We start from the raw sequence: 10,815 nt of genomic DNA, 5'->3' as shown, positions 1-10,815 counted from the left end.
TTTGAAGGACTGTGGGATGTTTCTAAGGTCAGGAAGGAAAGTCTTTGGGTAGTTTCTAGAGTTTGGAAGTAAAGGAACGCGGTTTGTTTCTCTAGTCTCAAAGTAGAGGACTGTAAGAAGATGCTAGAGTCTAGAAGCAAGGGTTTATGGGAAGTTTTAGGGTCTGGAAGCAAAGCGATGTGGATAGTTTTAGGGTCTGAAACCAAAGAACTGTGGTTTCTGGTTCTCAAAATAATGGGCTTTGGGTGGTTTCTAGCACCTGAAAGCAAAGGATTTGGGTTGTTTTGGGGTCTTCAGCAAATAACTGTGGGTATTTTCTACAGTGAAAGCAAAGACTGTGGGTAGTTTCTAGGGTCTGTATGCAAAGGGCTATGGAAAATTTCTAGGGTCTGGAAGCAAAGGACTGTGGGTGGTTTGTGGGGTCTGGAAGCAAAGGTCTGTGGATAGATTCTTGGGTTTGTGCGTATTTTCTAGGGTCTGAACCAAAGGACTGTGGGTAGTTCCTAGAGTCTAGAAGCAAATGACCTGGTGGTTCTGGGGTCTGGAAGTAGAGGGCTGTGTGTGGTTTCTGGGGTCTGGAAGCAAAGAACTGTATATACTGTATTTGTCTTTGAGGGGCCTAGGCTTACAAATAGCAGGAAGTTGTGGTCATGGTCCAGGAAGGCACTGCATTCCAGAGACTCAAGCCAGCACACAGCGCTGGGCCTTCCCCGAGTGTGGCTGTCGGGACACTGAGCTAGCACTCAGGCAGCCTAGCCCAGAGACACCCCACAAATGATTCTTTCATGCTCAGGTGGATGTAGGTGGTATATCTCTCACAGCCACCGTGAGGGGGTCAGTGTGTGACACCCGGTGACTCAAACACCCCAGGCCCCACAAATTTGTCTCACTGTGTAGTTAATAACCCTTGCCCTCCTGCACTCCCACACCAGTCTCTTCCACCTCAAGGGCTGGACTCGCCTTTGGCTAATCCAGAACCTCTTGGTCAGTTTTCTAAAGAAACCATTCTCATTGGGACCCGAGAAATGATACGGTGGTCATGGTGATTACTTTGTATGGTGCTGACCTTGGTTCATTCTGGGCATCCCATATGGTTCCCCGAATCTGAACCCACCTGCAGTGATCTCTGAGCACAGAGCCAGAGTAAGCCCTGAACATGCCCAGTGAGGCCCCCACCAATAAAAAGAAACTGTTATCACTTAGCATGTACTTTAGCACCCACCTATATAGTTCCCCCAAACTTTTCTTTTGCACCAGATTATCTGTTGTTTGTTTTCTTTTGTTTGGAAGCCACACCTGGCAGTGTTCAGGCTTATTCCCAGTTCTGTGCTCAGGAATCACTCCTGGTGGTTCTTGGGGGACCATCTGGGGTGGCAGGGATGGAACTCTTAAGTTGGCTGCATCCAAGGCAAACATCATAGTTGCTGTATCCAGCATATCTCTAGCACCCAGATCAGATTGCTGATTTGATAGCACCCAACTAACATAAATGATAATTCTCATTCTAGGAGGACAAACATATTTGAAGTGGGTGAGAATTTTTAACCCCATATTTGGTCTGTAATGCTCAGCTATTGTGTTAAAGTCATAGATAAAGGTGAGGGGGTCAGGGGAGGTGCCGAGGGGTGGGGGTTGGGGAAGGAAAGTGCTGGGGGCTGGAGCACATGCTTTGCACAGGGGAGTCCTGGCCGGACCCTCAATCCTTGGCATCATGGCATAGAACGTTCCCTCCAGTAGTGCCCAAGTGCCTTACTGGAGTTGAACCTGGGGAGCTCCCAGGAATGGCGTCCAAAGCAGCATAAATTAATAAAGTAGTAGACAAATTAAACTGCGGGTGGCTCTATTCTTGCTTGGGATGCAGTTTCCTTGATGCTGCATAATATGGTGGTGAGGCCCTTGCCTTTGTTCATTTCATCCCTGGTGCCACATATGACCCCCAAGCGCTGTCAAGAGTCATTTTTGAGCACAGTCAGGAGTAGCTCCCGATCACCGCCAGGTGAGACTACCTCCCCAGGTCCCAAGAGTTTTCTTACTTCATGTGCTAACGTATTTGGTATCCCTCCTCCTATCTCTCTCCCTGCCTCAATGGCAGACAATTTCCCCATATTTTCTCTCTACTTTCGTGCATTGTGGTTTGCAATACAGATAATGAGAGACCATCATGTTTGGTCCTTTACCTACTTTCAGCACACATCTCCCATCCTGAACGATCCCTCCAACCATCATTGACTTAGTGATCCCTTCTCTATCCCACCTGCCTCCTCCTCCAGCTCATGAGACAGGCTTCCAACCGTGAAACAATCTTCCTGACCCTTGTACCTATTGTCCTTGGTGTCAGTATCATGTTATTTTATATTCCACAAGTGAGTGCAGTCATTCTATGTCTGTTCCTCTATTTCTGGCTCATTTCACTTAGCATGACATTCTCTATGACCATCCACTTATAAGCAAATTTCATGACTTCATCTTTCCTAACAGCTGCATTGTGTAGATGTACCAAAGTTTCTTTAACCAGTCATCTGTTCTCAGGCACTCGGGTTGTTTCCAGATTCTGGCCATTGTGAACAGCGCAGCAATGAACATACAGGGGCAGTTGTCATTTCTACTGTGATTTTTTGCACCCTTGCCAACCTGGAGTTGATCCCCAGCAACCCATATGGTCCCCGAGTACTGCCAGGAGTATTTCCTGAGTGCAAAGTCGGCAGTTACCCTTGAGCATTGCCAGGTGTTTCCCCAACCCCCATCCCAAATGACTCCACAACACAAGCTAAAAAGCCTATTTGGTATATGATAAATATATATGTGTCTGTGCATGTGCGTGTGTGTAATATTATGTACAATCTCATTGCCCATTAGCCAGTTGTCTCCAAATATCAGATAACTTCTTTATTTTTTTTTAGAAGAGAGCGCGAATGCTGTCCACCACTACCACAAATTCTGCAGTCAAGTTTCTCACATTTGGTGGAAATCAAGTTTGTGAGAAACTGCAGTCAAGTTTCTCACATTTGGGGGTCAGCCTACCCCGAGTATAGTGGAGAAGCCTCGCCCTGGGTTAACCACCTTCCTGATCATGGTATCTCCCCTGCTGGGTAAGTATACAGATAACTTCCCTGTGATAGATTTGCTATCCACCTGTGTGGTTACTATATCCAATATGTCAGCATGTATCAGAATATACCTGTTTATTTTTGTTTCTTTTTTAAATGGATTGAGGTTCTGTAGGTTATTGTGCACATAATTCCAAAACAACCAGAAAGCCTCCATTTCCTTCCCTAGAATATATCTTTGTTAAGTATGGGGAGGAGGAGGATATCATCAAGCTGTATTTATGCAAAGTCTCTCCCGGTTTGTTTTGGAAAGTTCCCCCGCACCAACCTTTTTTGTGCTTTAAGCTGAACAGAGAACTGGAGTTTAAATGTATTTCTGGAAAGAAGTTGATGTAATTTGAATGGAAAAATAAACAGTCTTTCCTGTGGGGTTGGAGATGTAATTTGTAGTGTAAATTTTGAGGGAAATGGTTATTTTTATTTTCTAGGAACCTAAACAGTTCTCAGAGGGGGCCTCTCAGTTCTCTTTGGGAAATTAATAGAGACAACAGGGTCACTGAAAGGAAAGAGAAAGTTGAAAGTCAGCAAGTTCGTCATATAAAACCTCCTCTGGCCCCCAGAGGTGAGGGTGTGGGAGGGATCCCCGCTCTAACGCAGCTGGTGCGTTCGCACACAGGAGCTCACTGGGAACGCTTTGCTTTAGCCTCACACTCACAACTTAACCAGAAAAACAGCATCACTGGAGGAAACCAGAAACTGCTCCTCTTCCCCTCTTGGCAAAAATGTATGTGTAATGTGAAGTGCAAAAGATAAAGTTGTAGTGTTCTTAGGATGGAGAAAACAACCAAGGGCCCCACTAACTTCACAGTAAATGTAAAGCATCAGGAAGGCCACCAGCTCTTTGGAAGTTTCCGTTTCTTTTGCTCTGGTTCTGTGCAAGGTTCTGGGTAAGAAATGACATCCCAGAACCATCCAGGTGAGTGAGTTCCCATCCTTTCCTGTCCAGAGATCAGTATTGTAGCTTCTGGGATGTGGAATCACGTTCAGAGATCATTCAGAAGGGAAGGCACTTGCTTTGCATGCAGTTGAGCTGGGGTCGATTCGTGGCACAGCATTTGTTCCCCTGAGACCCATGATCAGAGTGAGTCAGGAGTAAACTCTGAGCACAGTTGGGTGTGACTACAAAACAAAGCAAAAAAACCCCCCAAAATTCCACCTCTGGAAACCAGAGAGATGGTCCAGGGGTTAAGGCATGTTCCTTGCATGTGACCAACCCAGTTTAGCATCTTCAGGCATATCCCGGGAGGTCCCAGCACTGTAGTCCTGAGAATTGGAGTGATTTAGTTGAATTCCACTGAAGCCCAGAATCAGGAGATTCTCAATCACTCCCCACCCCTGTCTCCCCCTAGCCCCGCCCACAATTACTGTTATTTTTGTTGCTGTTGTGATTTTTTGGCCACCCCTGGTGGTGCTCAGGCATTACTACTGACACTATGCTCAGTAATTACTCCTGGTAGGTTTGGGGGACCATATGGTTAGCTGGGGATCTAATTCAGGTTGGCTGTGTTTAAGGCAAGCACCCTACACGCTCTACCATCTCTTTAGCCTTCACACTCACTGTTTTTTCTGCTTTCTCCTGTAAAAAGTTTGGAGTTTTCATTCCCTTGCTTTTTTTTCCATATCACATGGGTATACACCCACCTAAACAACATTCATTTTAGCTTATTTTCGTAGGCCATGGAATATTCTAGTGGCACTTGGCTTTTCATCCTCTCCCCCCCTGCTCCCCCATGTTCCTGTTTCTGTTTTTCTTGGATGTAGTTCATTTAACCCCAAGTCTGGAACATTTCCCAGAACTCTACTCCAGCAAATTGATCCACACCCCTATCTGGGGGCCTCTGGCCATCTTTCCTGTCTTTTCTTTACAAGACTTGGTGTAAGGAATGTCGGGAACATCTCCTCACGCACTGTGAGGTGAAGGGGGGAGAGGGGAGAGAAGAGGGAGAGAGGGAGAGAGAGACCTCTTTGGTGTGAATTAGGGATGGACCTGCCAGGTAACCAGCGGTGCCAAACCATTTCCTGAATGGGTGATACCAGTTGACATGCTCTTCAGAGAGGGAGATCCCTGCCTTTTCTCTCATGTTTGAGACTTTATGTAAACCCCTGATTTACAAAGCTGTTCATAATGCAGTCCTTTCAGGTGTTCAATATTCTAACACCAATCCCACCACCCTTGTTCCCTTCTCTCACCAGTGTTCCTACTTCCACACACACCACCCAAAACTGCCCCCTAGCAGACACAAATTTCCTGTATCAGGGAAGCAACCCCATTGAAAAAGCCACAGTCAAAGAAATTATGCAGAAAAGTTCCCAGAGCTGGAGAAGGCAGGCATCCAGATTCAAGGAGCCTGAAGGGTGCCAGCTAAAAGAGACCCTAACAGAAAAACTCCAAAACATATCATAGTTAGAATGATGGATATCATGGATAGAGATACAATACTGCAAGCAGCAAGGTCATAGAAGGAAATCACACACAAAGGAGCACTCCTTAGATTCACAGCAGACCTATCAGAGGAAACCCTCCAAGCCTGAAGGCAGTGGTGGGATATAGTGAAAAAACTCAATGAAATGAACGCTTTACCAAAATACTTTATCTGGCTAAACTCTCATTCAAACTCGAAGGAATGATACACTATTTTGTGGATAAACAACAGCTCAGGAACTTCATAGACTCAAAACAAAACCTAGAAGAAGGACTAAAGGGGCTATTGTAAGACAAGAAAACCCCCTCCAAGCACAACAAACCCTTACAGAAAGATGGTGCAAAATTCCATAACAATAATCTCTCTCAATGTCAATGGTCTAAATTCGCCAATTAAGAGACACAGAGTGACAAAATGGATCCACAGGCTGAACCCAACATTCTTCTGCCTGCAAGAAACACATCTGAATAGCCAAAGCAAACACAGACTCAAAGTCAAAGGATGGAAAACAATCCTGCAAGCAAACAACTCCCTCAAAAAAACTGGGGTGGCATTACTAGTATTGGACAACATAGATTTCAGGTTGAAAAAGATTAGAAGGGATAGTGAAGGACATTTTTTATTAATCACGGGATATTTACAGCAGGAAGAAATCACACTCCTAAATGTGTACGCACCCAATGAGGGACCAGCTAAATCCCTACAACAACTGCTAACAGGCCTTAAGAAGGACATTGTGAGCAACACAATAGTAGTTGGAGACTTCAACACTGCCCAATCACCTATGGACAGATCAAGACGATTAAAACTCACCAAGGAAATACTGGCTTTGAAGGAAGAAATAGAAGAGAGAGGGCTAGTAGATCTATACAGGGTGTTATATCCTCCCCCCAAAAAATGCACATTCTTTTCCAGTGCACATGGAACATTTTCCAGACTAGACTATGTGCTGGGCCACACAATATACCTCAACAGAATCAGGAAGATAGACATTGTTTCAGTTATCTTTTCAGACCATGATGCACTGAAGATAGAAATTAATCATGTACAGATGCAGAAAACCAAATCAAACACCTGGAAATTAAACAACTCGATATTGAACAATGAGTGGGTCAGGAAGGAAATCAAGGAAGAAATCAAAAGGTACCTGGAAACAAATGAGAATGAAGACATGAGCTACCAGAACCTGTGGGGCTCAGCTAAAGCCATGTTAAGGGGAAAATTTATAGCTCTGCAAGCATTTCTCAGGAAGGAAGAAAGGGCCCACATAAATAACTTGACTTCACAGCTTAGGATTCTAGAAAAGGACCAGCAAAAGGAGTCCAAACCAGGCAGGAGGAAAGAGATAATAAAAATTAGAGCAGAAATCAACAACATGGAAACCCAAAAGACAATCCAAAAGATCAATGAAACAAAGAGCTGGTTCTTCGAGAAAATAAAAAGATTGATAAACCACTAGCAAGACTCACAAAGAAAGAGAGAGAGAACCCTTATAAACCAAATAAGAAATGAAAAGGGGGACATCACAACAGATACCAATGAAATTCAAAAGATCATCAGAGACTACTTTGAAAATCTGTATGCCATGAAACAAGAGAGCCTAGAAGAAATGGATAAATTCCGGGATTCCTAAAATCTCCCAAGGCTGAATCAAGAAGACTGGAATACCTGAACAGTCCTATTAATATCAAGGAAATTGAAACTGTAATCAAATATCTTCCTCAAAACAAAAGCCCAGGTCCAGATGGATTCACTAGCGAATTCTTCCAAACATTTAAAGAGGACCTATTGCCAGTTCTTCTCAAGTTTTTCCAGGAAATTGAAGAAACAGAAACCCTCCCAAACAGTTTCTATGAGGCTCATATCTCCCTAATACCAAAAGCAAACATAGACACCACAAAAAAGAAAACTACAAGCCAATATCCCTGATGAACATGGAAGCAAAGATTCTCAACAAAATATTAGCAAACAGAATTCAACAACTCATCAAAAAGATCATACACCACGACCAAGTGGGATTCATCCCGGGGACGCAAGGATGGTTTAACATTCGGAACTCAATCAACATAACCCATCATATCAACAAAAGAAAAGAACCATATGATCATATCAATGGATGCAGAGAAAGCATTTGACAAGATCCAGTACCCATTTATGATGAAAACTCTTGCCAAAATGGGTATAGAAGGGACTTTCCTCAATATAGTCAAAGCTATCTACTACAACCTATGGCAAGCATCATCTTCAAAGGGGAAAAACTAAGAGGGTTTATCCCTCTAAGATCAGGGATCAGACAAGGATGCCCACTTTCTCCACTTCTGTTCGATATAGTACTGGAAGTACTTGCAATAGGAGTTAGGCAAGAAAAAGGTATTAAGGGCATTCAAGTAGGAAAGGAAGAAATCAAACTCTCACTATTTGCAGATGATGTACTGTACTTAGAGAACCCTAAAACCTCTACCAAGAAACTCTTAGAAACAATAGACTCGTATAGTAAAGTTGCAGGCTATAAAATCAATACCCAAAAGTCCATGGCTTTCCTATACGCAAATAACAAGAGAGAAAAGAGTGACAAGAAAAAAGCAATCCCGTTCACAATAGTGCCTCAGAAAATCAAGTAACTCGGAATCAGTTTAACTAAGGAGGTAAAGGACTTGTACAAAGAAAACTACAAACCCATAAATAGAAATATCAGAGGACATGAGGAAATGGAAAGATATCCCCTGCTCATGGATTGGGAGAATTAACATTGTCAAAATGGCAATACTCCCCAAAGCATTATGCACATTCAATGTGATCCCTATAAGGATACCCAAAGATATTCTTCAAAGAAATGGAGCAAACACTCCTGAAATTCATATGAAATAATAAGCCCCCACAAATAGCTAAGGCAATTCTTGGGAAAAAGAATATGGGAGGAATCACCCTTCCCAACCTCAATCTCTACTACAAAGCGGTAATAATTAAAACAGCGTGGTACTGGAACAAAGGCAGAGCCACAGACCAACGGAACAGGGTTGAATATCCTGAAACACATCCTCAAATATATGATCATCTAATCTTTGATAAGGGAACAAAAAACGTGAATTGGAGCAAGGAAAGTCTCTTCAACAAATGGTGCTGGCAAAACTGGACAGCTACATGCAAAAAAATGGGCTTAGATCTCTACTTAACGCCATGTACAAAAGTCAGGTCAAAGTGGATTAAAGATCTCAACATCAGACCAGAATTCATAAGGTACGTGGAAGACAAGGTTGGCAAAACCTTCCATGACATTGAAGCTAAAGGTATTTTCAAAGATGAGAAACCACTGGCCAAGCAAGTGAAAACAGAGATAAACAAATGGGACTACTTTAAACTAAGAAGCTTCTGCACCTCAGAAGAAATACTGACCAAAATACAAAGACAGTCTACAGAATGGCAAAGGATATTCACCCAGTACACATCTGATAAGGGGTTGATATTAAGGCTATACAAGGCATTGGTTGAACTCTACAAGAAGAAAACTTCCAACCCCATCAAAAAATGGGGGATGGAAATGAACAGAAATTTTCTCAAAGAAGAACTCCGAGTGGCTAAAAGACACATGAGAAAATGCTCTACATCACTAATCATTAGGGAGATGCAGATCAAAACAACAATGAGATATCATTTCACACCACAGAGACAGGCCCACATCCAAAAGAACAAAAGCAACCGGTGTTGGTACGTATGTGGGGAGAAAGGGACCCTCCTTTACTGCTGGTGGGAATGCTGACTGGTTCAGTCCTTTTGGAAAACAATATGGACGATTCTCAAAAAATTCGAAATTGAGCTCCCATTTGACCCAGCAATACCACTCCTGGGAATATATCCTGAAGAGGCAAAAAGGTATAGTTGAAATGACATCTGCATTTGTATGTTCATTGCAGCACCTTTTACAATAGCCAAAATCTGGAAAAAAACAGACTGCCCAAAAACAGATGACTGGTTAAAGAAACTTTGGTACATCTACATAATGGAATATTATGCAGCTGTTAGAAAAGATGAAGTCATGAAATTTGTGTATAAGTGGATCAATATAAAAAGCATCATGTTAAGTGAAATGAGTCAGAAAGAGAGAGACAGACATAGAAGGATCACACTCATATGTGGAATATAAAATAACAGACTGGGAGACTAACACCCAAGAGTTATAGAGATAAGGACCAGGAGGTCTGCCCCACAGCTTGGAAACTGGCCTCACATGCTGGGGGAAAAGGCAGCTCAGATAGAGGAGGGAACACCAAGTAGAGGATGTTGGGAGGACCCATTCGGGTTGGAAGGTGAGAACTAAAAGTAGACTATAGACCGAACATGAAGGCCACACAATACCCCTTTTGCAAACTACAACACCCCAAAGGAGAGAGAATAAAAGGGAATGCCCTGCCTCACAGGCAGGGTTGGGTGGTGATGGATGGGGTGGGGGTGGTGAGAGGGATACTGGAATCATTGGTGGAGGTGAATGGGCACTGGTGGAGGGATGGGTAAACGATCACTGTATGAGTGAAATGCAAACACAAAAGTTCATAAGTTTGTAACTGTACATCACAGTGATTCTCCAATAAAAAAAGTAGTTTCCTGTATCTTCCTTGTTATGGCACGTATTTGGAATGGTGTCATTGCTGAAACCACTGTCCAAGTATTTACTGAGGGGTTAGACTCTAGTTGAGCTGTGTCACTGTTTTTACTTATAGAGCTTCATGGGCTTCTACACAACTTTCCTGTCAAATGATCTGTATTCCTAGTGGTTGTCAGTTTCATGAAATTGGGAGGTATATCACGGCTGCATGTGTGGCCGCATGCTCCAGAAGCAGTGGAACAGTAATGCTTCAGCACCTGGCGTCGCAGGCAGACTTTTATCAGCAACAGAAGCAGCTATCGGTGGGGTGCTGGGCCTTCCAATAGGGTGGGGACTTGGGCTGCCCACATCCAGAGAAGTTCCAGGGTCCAGGCCAGAAACTGGGCCTTCCTGCTTTGTCTCAGGAGAGGGTCTCTCCAAGAGCATCTGTCCAAGAGAGGGGGCTGGGCTGTTTGTATGTAGAAAATGGGTGTGGGTGAACCGCGGGGCCTTCCAATAGGGCAGGGGCCGTCTCTGCCTGTTGGTGCTTTAGTTCAGGATGCATTCCTCTGCCAAGTCTGAGAAACCCTACCCAGTGATGCTGGGGTCCTCATCTGGCCCCTCACCCCCCATCACTGTGATCCAGAATGCCAGAGCAGATGACTCACCTGGGTACCATCATCTGAAGTTTGGATTTGGGGCCATA

At 43.7% G+C, this 10,815-nt stretch overlaps 1 pseudogene; it reads right to left on the bottom strand.

Moving 5' to 3' along the window:
* Positions 1-2,897: 2,897 nt before the first annotated feature.
* Positions 2,898-3,097, bottom strand: LOC129400266 (U1 spliceosomal RNA; annotated as a pseudogene).
* Between the last annotated feature and the right edge of the window lie 7,718 nt (positions 3,098-10,815).

Source organism: Sorex araneus, chromosome X (genome assembly GCF_027595985.1).
Source record: "Sorex araneus isolate mSorAra2 chromosome X, mSorAra2.pri, whole genome shotgun sequence".
NCBI classification, from domain to species: domain Eukaryota; kingdom Metazoa; phylum Chordata; class Mammalia; order Eulipotyphla; family Soricidae; genus Sorex; species Sorex araneus.
Note: the sequence above shows the minus strand (reverse complement) of the source record. Positions and strands in the feature narration are given on the sequence as shown.